Genomic DNA, 17,102 nt, shown 5'->3' with positions numbered 1-17,102 from the left:
AAAAGCAAGTCTTTTTTGATTGCCCCGCGGACCTTTTCTAAAAGCACCTTGGGTCGGAGGCTGGTTGTAAAGTAAAGAAGGGTGGTGCGCTTTCGAATTCGATTTCTTTTGATAGAAAGAAGAACCCCGTCCCACGAGCGGAGGGAGGTCCTGGGTCGTATCGTTTTTCAACTGTCCGCTGGTAAATCTGGTCTAGCACTACAATGTCTCGATTGTGCGGCGCTATGAAAGAGAAAAAGAATTCTGCCTCGCTAGCCTTTTCACCTCTTCTCTTCCGTCGGTCTTGTACTGAGCCATCAGAATAGGGATGGTGCCAAGAAAGGAAGTTTAATCTATATCTGTAGAACGAACAAAGCAAAAATATTCAAATAAAGAATTTGTGAGGGAATGACTATTCATCTATTGTATTTTCATCCAGGCAAGAAAAAGTCTATGGAAAGATGCTGTATATGTCGCAGCCTTCTTAAACAAAATGAACGAAGGCCCAAGGGCTATAATTGGTGTACTATCCAAAGACAGAATAGAAAAATACAAATAAGAGAGGCTTTCCCAGAGCCTTCTTTTCTATGGGGTGGGAATCCAATAGGGATTCGATTCCTCCTCTCCCGAGTGCCTGAACGCGCTATTTAACCTCTCAGGTAGGTCAAATGGCATTCCGCTTACTGACCTAATCGACTGTTAGGCCTACGGGCTTTTATCCATCAGACATGAATGAAAGGGGATGACACCACTCTAATGATTGGAAAAATCCTTAATATCATAAAGCAACATATCATAAAGGAAAGGTCTTTTTCTTAAAAGCTTCAGTAATAGCAAAAGCAGCCTATCTGGAATGGCCTACTCGTTACTCAAGCAAAGCTGTATGCAACCGCATAGAGGAAGTTAAGCCAATCCCTCTATTTTCATCTTTTAAGATTCGGAAAAATAGAACATGCTCTACCCCTTCCTTCGATTGCTTTCATTTTTGGCCCGATCAGGCTTCATCTTCTTATCGGGATAGCCATTTAGCTTGGTTTCTTGGGACTAGCCTTGAATACTAGCCATTTTATCATCGCATCAAGAGGGCTTTCAGAGAGAGGGCTCCAACCCTCTATAATCGAGTGATGGTGGAATGACCAATCCAGTTCCCTCAGGCTGGCTTTCTTCAAGGGAAGTTTTGTCCTGTCCGCTAGGACTGGTCTAAATGTGCGGGATCGATACATCGGTAGGGAGGCTCGGCCAAGCATCACGGTAGCAGAGCCATAGGGCGCTAAAGAGCTGAGAACAACCGCACTCAGCACACCTCTGAATTCTTCTTGACACGTGGCAGTCATTGACTTGATGTGGTAACTTTACATTCTTTAAGCTTTAGGCGAACTAAACGATTGACTAGAATCAATTACCTTATTGCGCTCTTCGCCTTCTTTCTATCTAGCAAACCTAAGAAAGGAAAGGGACAAAAAGTGGGATTAATCCTGATTTCTTTGGTTAGTTCTTGTCATCACATAAAACTAGCGTTCTATGAGTAAAATCCATTCTCTAGCGGATTCCCATATGCTGAGATAGTCCGATTAATCCAGATGATAAGGGAATGACTGATGAGACTACCGATACCTTTTATCGAGTAAGTCATACCGAGCTTGGTGAAAGATAAAAAATGGTACTAGCTAAAGAGAAGGATCAGAGAAATTTCTTTAAACTCTCATACAAAGGGGAAAAAAGCTACGGTTGAAAGATCACTGGGTTTAGGAGGAGGCTAGGTTAGCCGAAAGATGGTTATCGGTTCAAGAACGTAAGGTGTCCCCCCCTTATATAAGGAAGTAACTTTTTCTACGATGTTAGAGATCTTTGTCTCGCAGAGGGTGAAATGGCGATCTGTTAACCGCCACTCCTTGGACGAAATAAGGTCTTCCCATTGTTTTTTCTCTTAAGTCTCTACAGCAGAAAAAATTGCATCCTGCGAGATCTCTTCTTGTACGACAAGAGAATGGTGGGGATGGGGAGCAGGCCCCGGCCGGGGGGCATGGGAAGAACCAGGCTGATCCGGGTATGTGTTTGCACCATAAAGAAAGAGCAAATAAAGAAGAATCCCCCTCCCGACGACGGCTTGGAGATGACTCGAATGGAAAGACTGCTCCGTCCCCTCACCCTACTTCTAAAGATAGATAAAAAAGAATGGAATGACCGTCCCTCCGAGACCGGGTATGTAATAGAATCATTTTTAGCTAATGCCAATGTCGGGGCGAGGGCCGGCTATCATGCGTTATAACATCTTGAAGGGGTTATTCTATTGAGTTTAGCTTTAGCAGAATCAGTTTCACAAAATGGTGTATATATAAACATATAGTGAGAGAAAGGGGGCAAAAAAGACTGATTCAACGAAATGCTTGGGGACTTCTCATTTGTGGGGAATAAAACTATCACGCAACTTGCATTCCGGTTTTCGAAGGATTCCCTATTGCTGGCATAGCAGGGACTAGAGAAAGTCTAGTTGCACGGAAATTGCCTGCCGGGCAGAGGGGTCCAATTAATTACACAATTTTTTATTAACGAGATGGCTATCAAAAATTCTCCTATTTTTTTTTTCAGCCCTCTCTACGCCTTCAACAATGAGATTTCAAAAGACGATTCTTTCTCCACTGCTTCCTGACGAATGATTGATAGGAAAAGATTGCCTGGGCTTCCCTGCATCCGATCGACTCATACTTCCCAGCCCTGTAACTTCAACTTAGACTTAGGGCTGGCCTTGCCTCATTCTTGAAGCTACATTCTCTTCCTTAATCGACCTTCCCTACTTCAATCGACCTATACTTCATCCTACCTACTGAAACCATCTTCTTTCTTAGCCTTCGTCTTAGCTTTCGGCTTAGGATTCTTCTTAACCAACTCATCCTTCTCCGACATCTTACTGACTTTCCCCCTCACCCTTTTTTAAAAGGTTAAATTCATCAAGCACTGCATAAATGGCTTCGTAGGGCGACCCCCTCTCCGCCCTTATGGCGTTTGGCCATCGCTCCAGCCGTAATGCTTTCATTAACTCTTGGCAGCTTTCCTGATCCACCAGTTTAGTAGGTGGCTGGAACAGCCTTTCGACCACCGGATCCCGTGCTTCCTCGTTTTTAGCTAGGATTTCAATAGCGCGCCTTTTTCCAACTACCAAATCATTTAGACTCAAACCGGGCGGCTTTATGCTTTCGACCGGATCTAGAAATAGATTTCGGATGTTTTCCTTCCAGAAATCTATTTCGGAAGAAGTGAGTGACCCGAAATCCACTTCTTTCGAAGGAGGTGAAGAAAGAGAAGACGAGCAGGAGTGAAAAGAGGTATCTGCCTCGCTTCCACTGGAAGGGCGGACCCGCTTTGAATCCGAAAGCGAAGGAGGTGTGTCGGCCTCGGTTTCCTTTCCATGCGTCCCGTTCCTCTCCCAGCGGACTACTCACCTGGGCCTCTTTAGAGTCCTTTGAGGAAGGGGAGTCGTTCTCAGGTCTCATGTGCAAGCTGGAATCCAGTTCCAAACCAACAAGAAAAACCAGAACGAAAATAGGAACCTCCCAACCAAGAAGCCGACTTAAGAGAACGCGGAACGACCTGACCAGTAGCATTGATTTGAGTTTTCCCCAAATCAGACTCAAATCAATGCCGAATACAAGAAAGAAAAAATAGCTTACGGTTAATACGGAAAAAAGTAAAAAGACAACGATAGAAATTCGAACTCTAAGATTTTTACATATAAAATGCGAAAGAGTTTTTCTCAATCTTCCGAAAATTTGCTGTGGGTTGAATGGGAATAACATGCTGTTTTTCTGTTCAAGTTATTTGGTACAAGAAAGACATCAGTAATGACCACATTGGGGCCTCACAATTTCCGTGAGAGATCCGATCTCGGTTGTTTTCAACTTTATCTCCTTCTCAATCGGTATGGCTCTTGGAGGAAAGTGGATCCAGGTTGCTTTCCCAACCCAACGGATCGTAACCTTAGGGCGACAGCCGAACCACGGTTAGTCACCCCCGCCAATGGATCTATTCTTCTCTTCCGCGAGTGAGTAGGTGGGTACACTGAACACCAACTCCATCTTAATGAAGAAAGGGATAAGCAACGACACCTGTGAACTCGGATAACCTTGTGGCATAGCGTCGAATCTACTCTACCCTACGCTACCATCTTTCTTCCTTGTGATTCAACCACGGCGGATATTTAGTCAACTGCGGTTACGCTTACACCAAGAACTCCTATTCTATTGCATCAAGAGCTGATTCAATTGCAGCACTTACTGTAACAAGAAGAGCGTGAACTCATTCTCAAGCACTTGCAGCGGCTGGCTTTTTTTCTTACGATATTTAGTAAGGCTAGGTTCAATAGAGACAATCCATTTATTCATAGTAGCTGTCCAACGGGAAAACTCTTTCAATCAAGCAAGTAAGCCAAGCAAGGCAAATCGCCAATCGATTTGCCGATCCAACTACGGACAAAACACCACGCCCACAGGCTCGGCCGAACCGAGCCGCCCAGGCCGCAAGCGACAAAGAGGCAGATTCTCAGACTGAAGAAGCAGTGGCTACCATTGCTGAAGTCCAGCATCAGGAACAGCCTCAAGCTGGTGGCCCAGCCCAAGAAGCTGCTGCTGAGCCCGTAGAGACTGGAGCCAAGCCTGGAAGGGCGAACCAAGGAACTCAGACTGTGGAGCAGCAACCTGTGATCCATTCGGTTAACCACATGTTCTTTTTACTCGCGAAAATGGTGCCTTTAAAAGCAAACTAAGAGCAGGGAAGGAACTATGGCCGGCATAAGCTCACCAATTAGGATGCGTGACTGACGCATCTTTTTTTTTCAAATGATCTGGGCATTTTCCTTTGGGCTGGGAGGGCTTCCACTAGGGAAGGGCACCTGCTCTCCAATTTCTATTCTTTGTTATCTGTATCGAACTTATCTGTTCCAAACGCGAGAGTCATTCTTTCAATTTAGTAGAGCGAGAATCCCCTTTTTAGGAGTATACCGGGGCCATTCTTCTAAGAAATAAGAAAAGTAGGGCAATAGTTGACTCTTCACAATTACCCCATCTCAGCTTTCATTGAAAATCTCGTCAAGAAAATGATCAAAAACCGTTCGCTTCTCCCTTCCTCTCCTCTCTTTAAACTGAGAAAGAAGAAAGAAGGACCGAGTCTTGCAGATCTGCTGCTTCAGATTCATCGAGCTGGGTGCTGCTTCCTTCTCCTAGTTTTGTGTGTCTTTTTCGGCGATCTCAATGTATTTCAGATTCTGCTTTCATCTTCAGATGAAGGAGACATCATTAGCTCACTTGTCTTGGTTTAGTCTTTCTACCCTAAAAGCGTAGAACAGACTCATTTGATGTAGGGATCGGGGAATGAGCTTCACAACAAAGAGTAGAGGCGAATGGTTCGAAAGTAGATGCTAGTGGTTCAAATCATGTATTAAGCCAACCCATTCTTTCTATCTATTCTTTTTATCAGTAAAGAGGTGCCTCGGGCTCTTTTCCAAGGGGCAGAGGGTATTGAGAAGTAGGTAGAGAAGGAAGGAAAGATCCCTTTAAAAGCCGCAAGCAAGCTGCATATCTTTCTTCTCTTTTCAAAGATGGGGCTGATGGGCCCCTGCTGAGATTCATTCCTCGTATCATCTAGGAGTGAATAGGGCTTACGGAACAGCAACTGAATATCTACTTTTTTTAAGCGAGTTGACCTGAGGACCTCTTTTTTACTATGTATAAAAAAGACTCCATCGTAATAAAGTGGGTTTGGCTGCTAATAACTAAGGAGGTCATCCGCTCACCAATTAGGTTGTGTTGAGCATGAATTCTGTGTTCCACTTGGGATGCGAGACTCTCTCTTCTATATTTGTATCTTCCTTCCTATTGTATCTTCATAGTAGATCGCTCAGCCTGATTCTACTTAAAGAGAGGAGGGGCATAAGTTCTACAAAATGTGTATGTTAAGTTAAGCATGACGATTGGTTCCTTGCTTCAAACATGACTAGATTGAAGGCATTCTGCCAATAACGTTTGAATAAGACGAAGGCAATAGGCGTCACTGAACTAGGTACTTTCCGACCAACTGCCCAAACGGAAAATGGGAATGAGCAACTCCAACCAGCTTTTTTGAAGATGTCTGCTGCGGATGTTTCCTATGGTTTACGGGCGAGAGAAGAGAGCATCACATCAAGTCAATATCAATAGAAAGAGGTGCTTCTAACTAATTCTGTCTGAGCCTTGAATGAACTACATTCTCTTCGATCCCTTTCCGGAACCAGCCCTAGACCTCTTCTTTTGAATGTTTTCCGGGGCTACTTTTTCAGTCGCAGGTGCTGCTACAACTAATTGGTTCTTCAGTTGATTGGTGAACAAAGGAATTTAGTACGGAACAGTAAAGAAATATAAGAACATGACTGTCGACAGCTTTCAAAAGAAAAAAGGAGTGAATAGGGCTTATGGATCATCAACACACCGGCTAAGAAAAAGTACGTAAGGGATACGCCTTCCAATTCTCATGTCTTAAGCACGAGAGATTTGTTCAAATTTTGTGGAATGAGATACTTCACCAAGGAAGTAGCGCCTGACCTTTACCTTTAAGGTTCCGATTTTAAGGCTTTAGGTCCAGCAGAGGTAAAATCCTTTGATAAGAGCTTCCGATAATATTTTGAGTTCTCGTGCCTGTCCTGGTCTCTGGTAGAGATCCGAGAATTTTAGTAGTTTCCGCGAATATTAATGATTCTACAGTGGCATAGCTCCAGACATGGGCTTCTTCCCTTCATTATATGGCTAGCCGGATGTTTAGCAATAGGGTACCCTTACTTAAGTATCTCGGCACTTGGGCATAGTATAGGTTTGCCACTTAATCCACTATCAATGTATCAATGGTGGTGGTCCTTCTGGCAAGAAGAATATGAATTGGATAGTCATAGACTGGGTTGACCACTAAATCCACTAGTAACGGCATGCTGGCTAGAAGCATAGGAATTTCTAAGGTTTGTTTGTATTATATGTTGCTATTACCAGCAGGGTTTTCCGCGAATGTAAGTTGTTTGACAGCTTTACGCGAATCCACACTAGCTAACTTTACACATATGGACTCCATGGTTTATTAGAGGAATTTTATTCAGGAACCTCCTATAACCATATTTTCCCCATCCCTGATGATGAAATGGATAGTTTAGCTAATTGATGTGCCACCCTCTTACCATTGAGTATCAGCATTCAATTAGAAACTTCAAAAGAAGAAATTAGAGCTTTAATATCATCCACAATGTGTCCAATGCTAGGCTCGGGTCTTGTTGGAGCACGGCTCCCACATTGCACTGCCTGTCTCCACATCTATTCGGTAAAAGAAAGCTTCCAATGCTAGCCTCATTCCATAGTAGACAGCCCAAGCTTCGACAACTCCAGCATCAGTGGCGTGGAAATGACTCTTTGACATAGCTGAAAAGATGGTGCCAATTCAGTCCCTTAGTCCGGAACCTAATCCAGATGCCTTAACCTCCTTTCAAAGAGCTCTATCACAATTGACTTTAAAGCAGTCATTCGAGGCAAAAGGGAAACTATAGCTTATCGCTAATCGCTTATACCCGTCCGTCCTGATAGTGAGCTCCTCTCCTTACAGTCAAGTGGCTTTCACTCCTTGACTAACATTTTCTATTCCCCTTCGACCGGTCGTAAAAGGAAAGGAGAATAACTGAGATAGTATGCTATGCGCAGACTGACTTGCTGCTTGCTTTCTTTGAGGAATTTTTGAGTGAAGGGCGATGCCAGTCAATTGAGACTCTTTTTACTACTTAATACATAGCAGACTTTCATCAATCATAACTCAATTCCCGTCTTCTCTAGTGGGAATTCTGATCCCGAATAACTAAATAGCGTCAGTGAGGATGCCCATGCCCAGTCCCAGTAGCTTCTCTTTCAGCTTCTTAACCGCGTGGGGCCTTTGGAGAAGCAAGTAATCCATTTCTATCTCTTTCCTCAGGTATTAAGGTTCCTGCCCTTCTTGTGTCACGAGCTTTTTCCATTCTCTTTCTTTTTTTAAGGATTGGAATGGAATCTTTCGGTAATGGTCTAACTAGCTCCACCCCTTTGATGGGGGAATGTACTTCATGTCCTAGCTTTCCTTTCTTTCGGGGCCATTTCCTTCGCCCTTTCTTCTTAGTCTGAGGCATCTCCCTCTCGTCCTATTGTGGTAAGTTAACCGTAAAGTCTTGGAAGTTAGGGTTTTGCAATCATTCCAATCCCTCTAGTCTTGGCAGTTTCATTAAGCCATTCTGCTATCATTCTAGTTGTTAGTGAAGTGACTGCCTGATGTTCGATCGTGTAACTGGCACCGCAGCCAATGAATGTCCTCAACTCGGAGAAAGGGAATAAGAATGATTATCAGCATGTAAAAAAAACCTTGGGTCATTGGAGACCATTACTTTACGATCCGTCGTTGGACTCAGGGGTTTATCTCATCTGAAGCTACCATTTACTCGGTGGCACTTGAATTGGAAGTTGGTAACTAAGTGAGAAAATGGCTCTAATGAAACTAACTGTATTTCAGCTCGCGCATACAAAGAATCATTCTATCCTTTCGTCCCTCGCTGCCTTAAGGCACGCCTTTACTCCCAAGACCGGATTCATTCACAACAGCTTCTCCTTCCCTTGCTTCCCCGTTCTTCTCGAATATCATATATTTTTACTATACTGTAAAAGCCTTAAGTAGGGCTCCTATAGCTCTTACCATCAAATAGACTCTCTCCGCTGTACTGAATAGTCTTTCTATCTCCCCTTTCCCTGGGGTTTTAGAAGGAGTTGCTATTGTTGTTTCTTTCCAGCCCGTTCCATTTACCGGGGGCCCAGTTGCTGTCCTAAGGGGGGCATCATCAATTCTTGATGCTTGAAAGCAGCTGTTCCAGACAGTTTTCTTTGAAAGCTGGGTTAGAGGGCGAAAGCCTGGTTTCCAAGTTAGTCTTCAAGCCAGAAAGTCTGCATTTCCTCTTAGTGTGAGAAAGACAGGTCGAGATCTAGTTCTATTTATCAATCAAAGAGTGAGAAAGCTAGCTTTAAGCAGGCCAGTCTAAGTTTGACTTTGTCGCTGGGATTCCGGGGACCGGCTTCGCGAGACCATTTCGGCCTATTCATGGCTAAGCTCTATTGGGCGGACAATTACCTTTCTTTAACTAGGTGAAAGAGCAAATCAGACATTTCATTTCTTATTATAAGAAATTTTAGAGAGCGAATGAGATTGATCGAAAACATAGTCTGAATTGGATGTGTGAAGCATGCCGCCAGCTTTTCATCCTGAGCCTGGATCAAACTCTTCATGCAAGGAATAGAATACGCTCTTTTCTTTGAAGGACGTTAATCAATAGTTCAGCGAGCCTCGCTTCTTTTCTTTGGGTTTTTTTCTTATTTTATTAGACTGTATGAGTATTCTTAAACGAGTGGAACGATCTAAAGAATAGCCTGCGGGAGATAGCTATGAATTTCTCTTAATTGACTTTTCCTTTCAAGCTTCAGTGTGAAAGTGAACGTAGAATGTAAGAGAAATTCAAATGTTATAACTCCAGTACGTCAGGAACCATCAGAAAAAGAAAGACTATCCTAGAAAAAATTGTATAACTTGGATAAAGTATTCCCCTTGGGTCCCGTTCTCAATGAGACTCGTATATAGGGAATTAAGATAGGGAATACTTTCCTCTGTAAAAAGGATCTGCTGAGCAATAGGTTCTATGGGAGGCAGCTCAAAGTCCAAACCTGGAGTAGTTTCTTTATAAACCCGTACAAGCATTTCTACTTTGGATACGATTCTTTCTTTTAGCGTATCTATAGTCAATTGATTGAGCTTATTCCCCATATTAATGGAATTTAGATTTCTGGCCTGTCCAGCCCTAAAAGCCACAAGAAGGGCGATAGACAGGGTTAACCCTAGAGATGTGATGTATTCTGAAATTAGCAAGTCCATTGCTTTGATTCATTTTCTTTTCTTTTTCCGCTCCCCCGGGAAAAGACTTGTCGGAAATCGCCGGTGGTTGGTCCGGAAAGACATGGGACTTTTTGGGCGTAAAAGTGCTTCTCTTACGATATTTCGAGTTGGATGAAAAGAGTAAAGTTACAATATCATATATGTTGTTCGAAACTATCTTACTTTGAAAGGGGAAGTCGGCGCCAACAATCGAAAAGCTATTGGGTAAGTCGTGTGGCGCATCAAATCTTTCAAGAGAAAGAAAGTGCCCTTCAGAAAGGAAGAAGAAGCGTAGAAATCAAACTCCTCGGGTGCGTCTGCGCTCAGTCTCTGTCTGACGGCCCATTACCTAAATCTCAATCTAGCTGAAAAGGGTAGCTTTCTTTCTGGTCTGACGGCCTCTTCTTCGTCTAATCATTATACTTGCAGCAAGAAAGGGGCTTTGGAAAGATAGTTCGCCAGGTCTTTATATTTGTATACATTGGCAAGAGAAGCCTAGGTACCCATTCGCCGGAGTGAGGTTTGAAGATGCTCGAGCGAAGCGAGAGGAAGGAACAAAGTAACTCGACCGTAAGGGAGAGCATCTTCCTCCCTCGAATCTTTCTCTTTGTTTTTTGCTTGATTATACGGCTGTTGATTGAGTCTTTCTGTTGCAGGAGCGATATAAAGGGGTTTCTGTCTAAGTCTTCGAGTCCTCGATTCGGTCCTCTCTTGGAAGTGGGAAGTGAGGGGGCAGTGCTAGCTGTCCATCTAGTCCATTCCGTCCTGCGTTGGAAAAACCTCTACTCTACCCCTATGTTCGTATGCCCCTATGTCCGTGCAAGCAGTGGCCCCTTGGCTCTAAGCCTGATAGTGGTCTTAGTGTAAGGAAGCAAGCAACCTAAATATGGCACATGTCGCAGGGCCCCACTCGGATGACTGGTTTTGAGGCAGGCATCTCAATCTCGATAGCTGACTGGCAGAGGGTGAAAGCCTAGAAGACGCCTAGAACTCATAAGGAATAGGCACTGTACCGGCAGCGAACTCTAAGGTTTGGCTTTTTCTTTTATTGACTTTCTTGAGTCAATGTCGCATTTCGCGTGCTTGGTTAGATCTCCTAACCTAATGTAATGAACGAGAAGGTGAAAAATTCAGTCTTAGCTAAGCATTCGAATTCTGGGTAAGAGAGGAAATCTTTCTTTCTAGGGAATCTGTGCTTACTAAGCCTTTGTTTGAAGGACCGGTCTTAAAGTGAAGTGCAAGACTAGCTGGACCCGGACTGACTAATCGCTAACATCCCGGGTTCTCTCGGGACCGGGAGAACTCTCAGTTAAGTACGGCATTCAGTAAGAAGTAAGCCAAGTTCTATTAGCTCTTCTAACTTGTCTTAGACTCGTCAGTCTGTGATGCATTGAGTTGAGAGTCAAAGGATAAAGGAGTAGAAAACCTTATAACTGAAAAAGATTCGAGTGAAAGCCAGCTGCATGAAGTCCATCAATAGTACTTTAGCTTTTTCAATCAATCTTCTTTTGATTTTATTCTCGGCTGGTTGATATTACAATACGTCAGTTAGTTAAGATTCGATCCCCCTGGAAGACTAAAAGAATTTAGCTTTCCTGAAAAAAGTAAACTTACGGAAGCATCTATCTCTATCACGCACTTCAATCCGCACATAAGACGATTCCTCTTTCTATACTCAATTACGTAAGAGTCCAGCTAGCTCGTCTCTGTCTGGCAGTTTAAGCCTTGGCCCACCAGCTTCTTTTCAATCCAGGAGCTGCATGATAAGAAAGCTCTCGATCTCGGCTAGCTTCAGTTAGTTAAATAGACCAGGAAAGTCGTACTGCAACTATGCCAAGCAAAATATTGATTCCAATGCTGCGGAGACGGGTCTTGCTGATCGAACTAATCTACTTTAGGGATTCACCTAGCAGCTTTTAATAGGAAAGCTCGTTCCACCACTTCGACAAATTCTTTCGCAGCAGCTTGAACTGAACCGGGGCTATCAACGTGAACGAGAGAAAAACAAAGCCCATTACTCGATCAGGGGATCTAAGCCACAGCTCTATTCCCGACTAGAAATCTATAAAGGACTTTAAGGGAGAGCTGCTCTCTCTATCTCAGCTGCTTTCCCTACTAGGGGCACAAGAGGCACTTTTTGTCTAAAGCCTACTTCCTCTCTATAGGCAATTCCTTTTTTGTGGTTTGTGCTGTAATAAGAAGGATGTTGCTATTCTAAGATGTGGCGTTCCAGAAAGACTGACTTAAGACTTTATCATTCACACCGACCAGCTAGTGCGCTCTTACTTGGTATCGGATCTTTTCTAAATGAATCATTTGCCCTTCGACGGGAACTCCTACTACTTCTATCTACCTACGTCATTCTTTCTTTCATAAATCAAGCAATTTCCCACGGTCAAGCCTAGTAGAGCTCCTAGTCCGACAAGACTAGCAAAGATGCTATCAGGCCTAGTTACCATAAGAATGGAAGGGAAAGCGAAGGACAGAGACCATTTCACAAGAGCTTCAAGAAGAGTGAATTGAATTAGCCGCGGGTGGCTGAACTGCAGGGATTTCTATTGTTGAGCCGGGTGAGCTACCTTAACGGCAGCCTGCTATTCCTTATTATTGATAGCAGAGGAAAGAGAACTCCGCCTTCTCCTTCGGTGGATTAGATTAGTTAGAGGACTTCCTTTAGCTCTAAGACTAGGGATCTAAGGAATTGGTGGGAAATCCAGAAAAGCGAAAATCCCACTCTTAGAACATTGTTGAAAGAGGAGAGCCGGTCTTGCACACTAAGTCATGAGTGAACCTAGGCTCTTCAAGACCAGCCTTTCACTCCTAAGAAGTGGGAATAGGAGTCAATCGATGACTGAAATTTCTTAGAAAGATTGCCTAATGCCTTATCTCTTCTGGATTCCATCTCACTCTCTTTCGGTCCGAAGCCGATAGGAAGTGAAAGTCGCTGAGGTAAGTTCCGATAGAGCTAGGTTCCGGGTATTCCTACCATTTTTTCTTATAGGTTACTCTTTGAACTCAACATTAAAGCACTGGAAGAGAATCGCTATCCTCTTTCTAAAAGGACGGGGATTTAGGTCTATTGCTTATGTCCGATTTGCTGAGGCTAGCTTGACTTCACTCACTTCAGAGAGAGAAAAAAAGAATAAGAAAGGAGCGTAGCAGCCAGAAAGAGAAAGAAATCCCCTCTTCCGCTTAAGGCACCGAAGTCCCTGAGCTAATATCAATAGCAGTAGATTCAAGGGAAGTTCTTTCTAGAGCAGTAAGAGCCTATTCTGTCTTGCTTTCTGATTCAATTCCGCTGCTAGGGTGAGCTAACTCCAAAAAACCCGTCCACAGTTCGGATTTCAGGCTGCAACTCGCCTGCATGAAGCCTGAATCGCTAGTAATCGCCGGTCAGCCATAGGGCGGTGAATTCCTTCCAGGGCCTTGTACACACCGCCCCTCTCCTTTTCTAGCTGCCCAGATTGAATTCCTCTGGGAACAACTAAACTATTAGCCAAAGGTCTAGTGGAAACTGCTTAGTCGAGGGAAACTCCCCTTTTTGTCTCGTACCTCCGCTCCTAAGCTAACTAAGAGCGCTATCCGTTCCTACGCCCCCTACCGAACCTGAGGATGAAACTTGAGATTCATTCTTCTCAAAACAAAAGCAGTACCGAAGATAGTAAGAAATCCGGACAAAACCTTCCTGTTTTTGGGGAAGAAGAAAGTACCGGATTAAGTAGGCAATCTTAGGACAATTCTTTTTCTTCATTAGGGCTTTTAGCCCCGAGTCGATCGAGGGCATTTCACTCCTAGCCCAGAAGGGAAGGGCTTGTTTGCGACTAGCAGTAGCTGGCAACGGTCTTTGACGCATCTATTAGCTGAAGAGGCCTAAGGCTGGTCTCTTTCCTCTCGTACCATGCCTGTTGAAGGTTCCTTGCCTTTTCCCTTGAACCGGGTATGAATTCCTAAATCCATTTACCTCGACCAGGATCAACTCCTTCTATGCCCCAGGAAAAAGCTAAAAGTAAAGCAGTCATCAAGCCAGAGCTAGTTTCACAGCTACCGATTCGCACCCGCGGGTCAAAGAAGACCAATAAAATCTCGATTCAGCATAAGCAAGGGATGAGAGAGGCCTTACGAGGGCTCTTTCCCACTTAATAGATTCATTCCTTCGTTACGGCGGTTGTGGGTACCTGCCGTTCAGAGATGCTATCAGAGTAGGAAAGTTAGCCAAGTTCTCCTGCCTAGTTTAGATAAAGCACCCCTTATCGCCCCACGGCATCTGGTTAGGACACAAAGCTTATTCTATTCCTAAAATAGCGGATTCTATAACAGCATTCTGCCTTTTCGAAGACAGAGCACTCGTGGCACACACTTGGCCTTTTGCCTTAGAAAGAGTTCAACCCACTTGAAAGAGGAAAGGGGAGTAGGCATAGTACCGGAAAGTACGGATTCGGGGTTCATCCCTCAATCAAGCGCTACTTGAAAGTCAGGATAGATTCCACTCTCAGTTAGTACGTACCTTTTTTTTTAAGCAAGAACTCTTAATCGTTCGTATCCCATACCCATGGGCTACTTCACTGAGACGATGGTCGGAGTTTACAAGCTGCTTTGATAGAAGCAGGTTAAGAAAGATAGCTGAAAGTGCTAGCATAAGGAAGAGATTCTATGGATGGAAAGAGGCCCTTCCTTGCTTTCAAGGTTTCGGCATTCAAAGTCAAACGATTCTTTGTTTAAGTTTAATAATAAAGTAAAGGAAATCGGCCTGCTCTTCTCTCTTTTCTCTATTGAACTATGGAAAGCACTTTATAGTAGCGACACGGATTCACCACAACTTATGACTTCGCCAATGGGGCAAACGAAGGCTAACCCGTTCTGGTTGTTATGACTGGCAAGAATCGGTAGGTTCTTTCAGTGCGCTTTGGTCCTTCTTACAGAGACTATCCTTTGTATAAGTTATGATCCATCCAAGGAATGAGCTTCCCCAGAGTAAAATCCCGTGGACTACAAGGAAAAGATAGAATCTCGCCCGGCAACAGCAGCTGATTCAATAGCAGATGGTCTTGGAAAGAACCTTTCATTCGATGCTTCTGATTCAACTCCCAGACAACCAAGGAAGTATGCGCGAAGATAGGGTTAGCCCCTGCGGCAAGCATTATCCGGGAATGATTATCCAGGAACTGGAAGATGGTTGGCGTGACACGCCTAAATCCCCCACAATCAATCCACAAGGCTTCAGGCGACTGGAGCAACCTTTGAAGGCGCTCGGCCTTGTTCACCCTTTCAGCTAAGTATCCCGCTTTTTCCTTGAGGGGAGCCGAGATTTGAAATATGTGTGCCTTCATCGCCTTAAGTCAATCTATCCAAAGAGCCTACCCTATAATAGATTCAGCTAAAGCTGCGCTTGGAAGATTTCTTTCTCAATCATGAATCCGAGCTTACTACTTGAATCACGAAAGGCGCTTTTTCTCACTATCTATTCAATTCCAACTTCATGCTCACTTATGAAATCAAGCTAATAAGGCCAAAAACAGAGCATGAAGTCCACTGGCATGAGAATCAAGCGAAGTAGAGACATAAGCAGATCCAAAGAAAAGAAGCAAGACGACTACTTCCATTCCTCTCCTTAGACCGACAGTACTACAAGACAGAAATAAGGCGATTATTACCTAATATAATAATTAGAATTTTCATAATAATACCTCACAAACAAGGTAGATGAATTGCCAAGACTATCTCGACCTTACCCTTACACTCAGCTTAGAGCATTCAATCTCGCTTTCACCCCTCAGAAGGACAGAAAGCACTAGGGGAATGAAATCCTGCGCCTAGAAAGAAAGGTAGGGGAAATAGCCCTTTCCTGACTAAAGGAAAGGGTAATGGTTATACACCTCTTACCACATTCACTACTTCCAAAGAAAGAACTCAAGGACTGGACTACGGAGGGACTTAGAAAAACCTACTAGCAACCTCTCTGCTTCCTATACTTAGAAAATGATCCCAATGAAGCCAATGGTGAGACAAAAGGAACCCCAGGATTGATTATTCCCTTAGGCCTATTCTCACTCCTTCAACTAAGAAATTCAAATCAGCACTTGAAGCAGGAGTCTAGCTAAGGCTAGTGCGCTAGAATTCAAATGTCTTGTTCTATTCTAAGGCTCGGACGTGGAGCTGGCTCTATTAATCGATAAGCAGCGGTTGCTTACCCACGGACACCTAAGCCTTCTAGGCAAGTGCATAAAGAGAGAGGGGAGGTAGCTTCCAGAAAGATAGAGTTATCACACAAAGGCGAAATGACTAAGATCTTGCTTAACCAGAAGATAGAATCCTATTGTTGAACTGGGGAGGCAGAAGGAAAGACATTCAGGGCTGAAAGAATGGAACTCGCTCTAAGGGACCCCAACTGGATAGGAATCTTCTGCCTATGGGGAGTCAACTGGCGCCTTCTTAAAGCACCTGCCCGGCTTTCTTCCTTTGCCTTCCCTCCGTTTCCACAATAAGAAGAAAAAGAAGAATTTTTCCAACTTTAATATGAACTACGACAAGGAAAATAAATCCTTAGAAAGACAAACATTGGATTGTTTTTGTGTAACATATCAGTTTTTTTCTTTGTCTATTGACTGAGTTCCCCTTTTTAGTTTGCCTTTTCCAATATGTGAGATGTGCATAGTAGTCCAACTCCGTTCGCCATTCCCACCCGGGAATCACTTCACTCCAGCGCCTCGTCAGTCTTCTTGCATCTTTTCCAGCTTTGAAAATCGACTAAGCGTTGCGCCAAGCCTACTTGTGAAGAGAAGAGTTGTCGGGCTATTGCAGAGTGAAGGAAGGTGTCTTGTCTTGGCCTAGGCCTACTTGTGTCAACACCCATAAAGTGCGAAATATCGTATATAATGTGATTATTGTATATATTGATTTTTTTGAATAAAAAGTATATGTACTTTATTTAGTATTTAATCAGGAGGTTTCTCTTTTTCCTCAGGGAAAAGGATATCCCTTTGCCATTTCCTTGCGCTAGCTATCCACTCTTCTTTTCACTTTTTATCATCATCATTTCAATTTCTTTTCTGTTCTAATTCGAATTCCAGCCTTGGAATCTCTCTTCCTTCTTTGGCTCTCTTTTCTTTATTAATTATCTAATAGACTTCTCTCTTTAGATAGATTTTTCTTTTCATAATGTTTCCTTATGATTTTTATTTTTTTCT

This window comes from Nicotiana sylvestris, chromosome 4 (genome assembly GCF_000393655.2).
Source record: "Nicotiana sylvestris chromosome 4, ASM39365v2, whole genome shotgun sequence".
NCBI classification, from domain to species: Eukaryota; Viridiplantae; Streptophyta; class Magnoliopsida; order Solanales; family Solanaceae; genus Nicotiana; species Nicotiana sylvestris.
Note: the sequence above shows the minus strand (reverse complement) of the source record.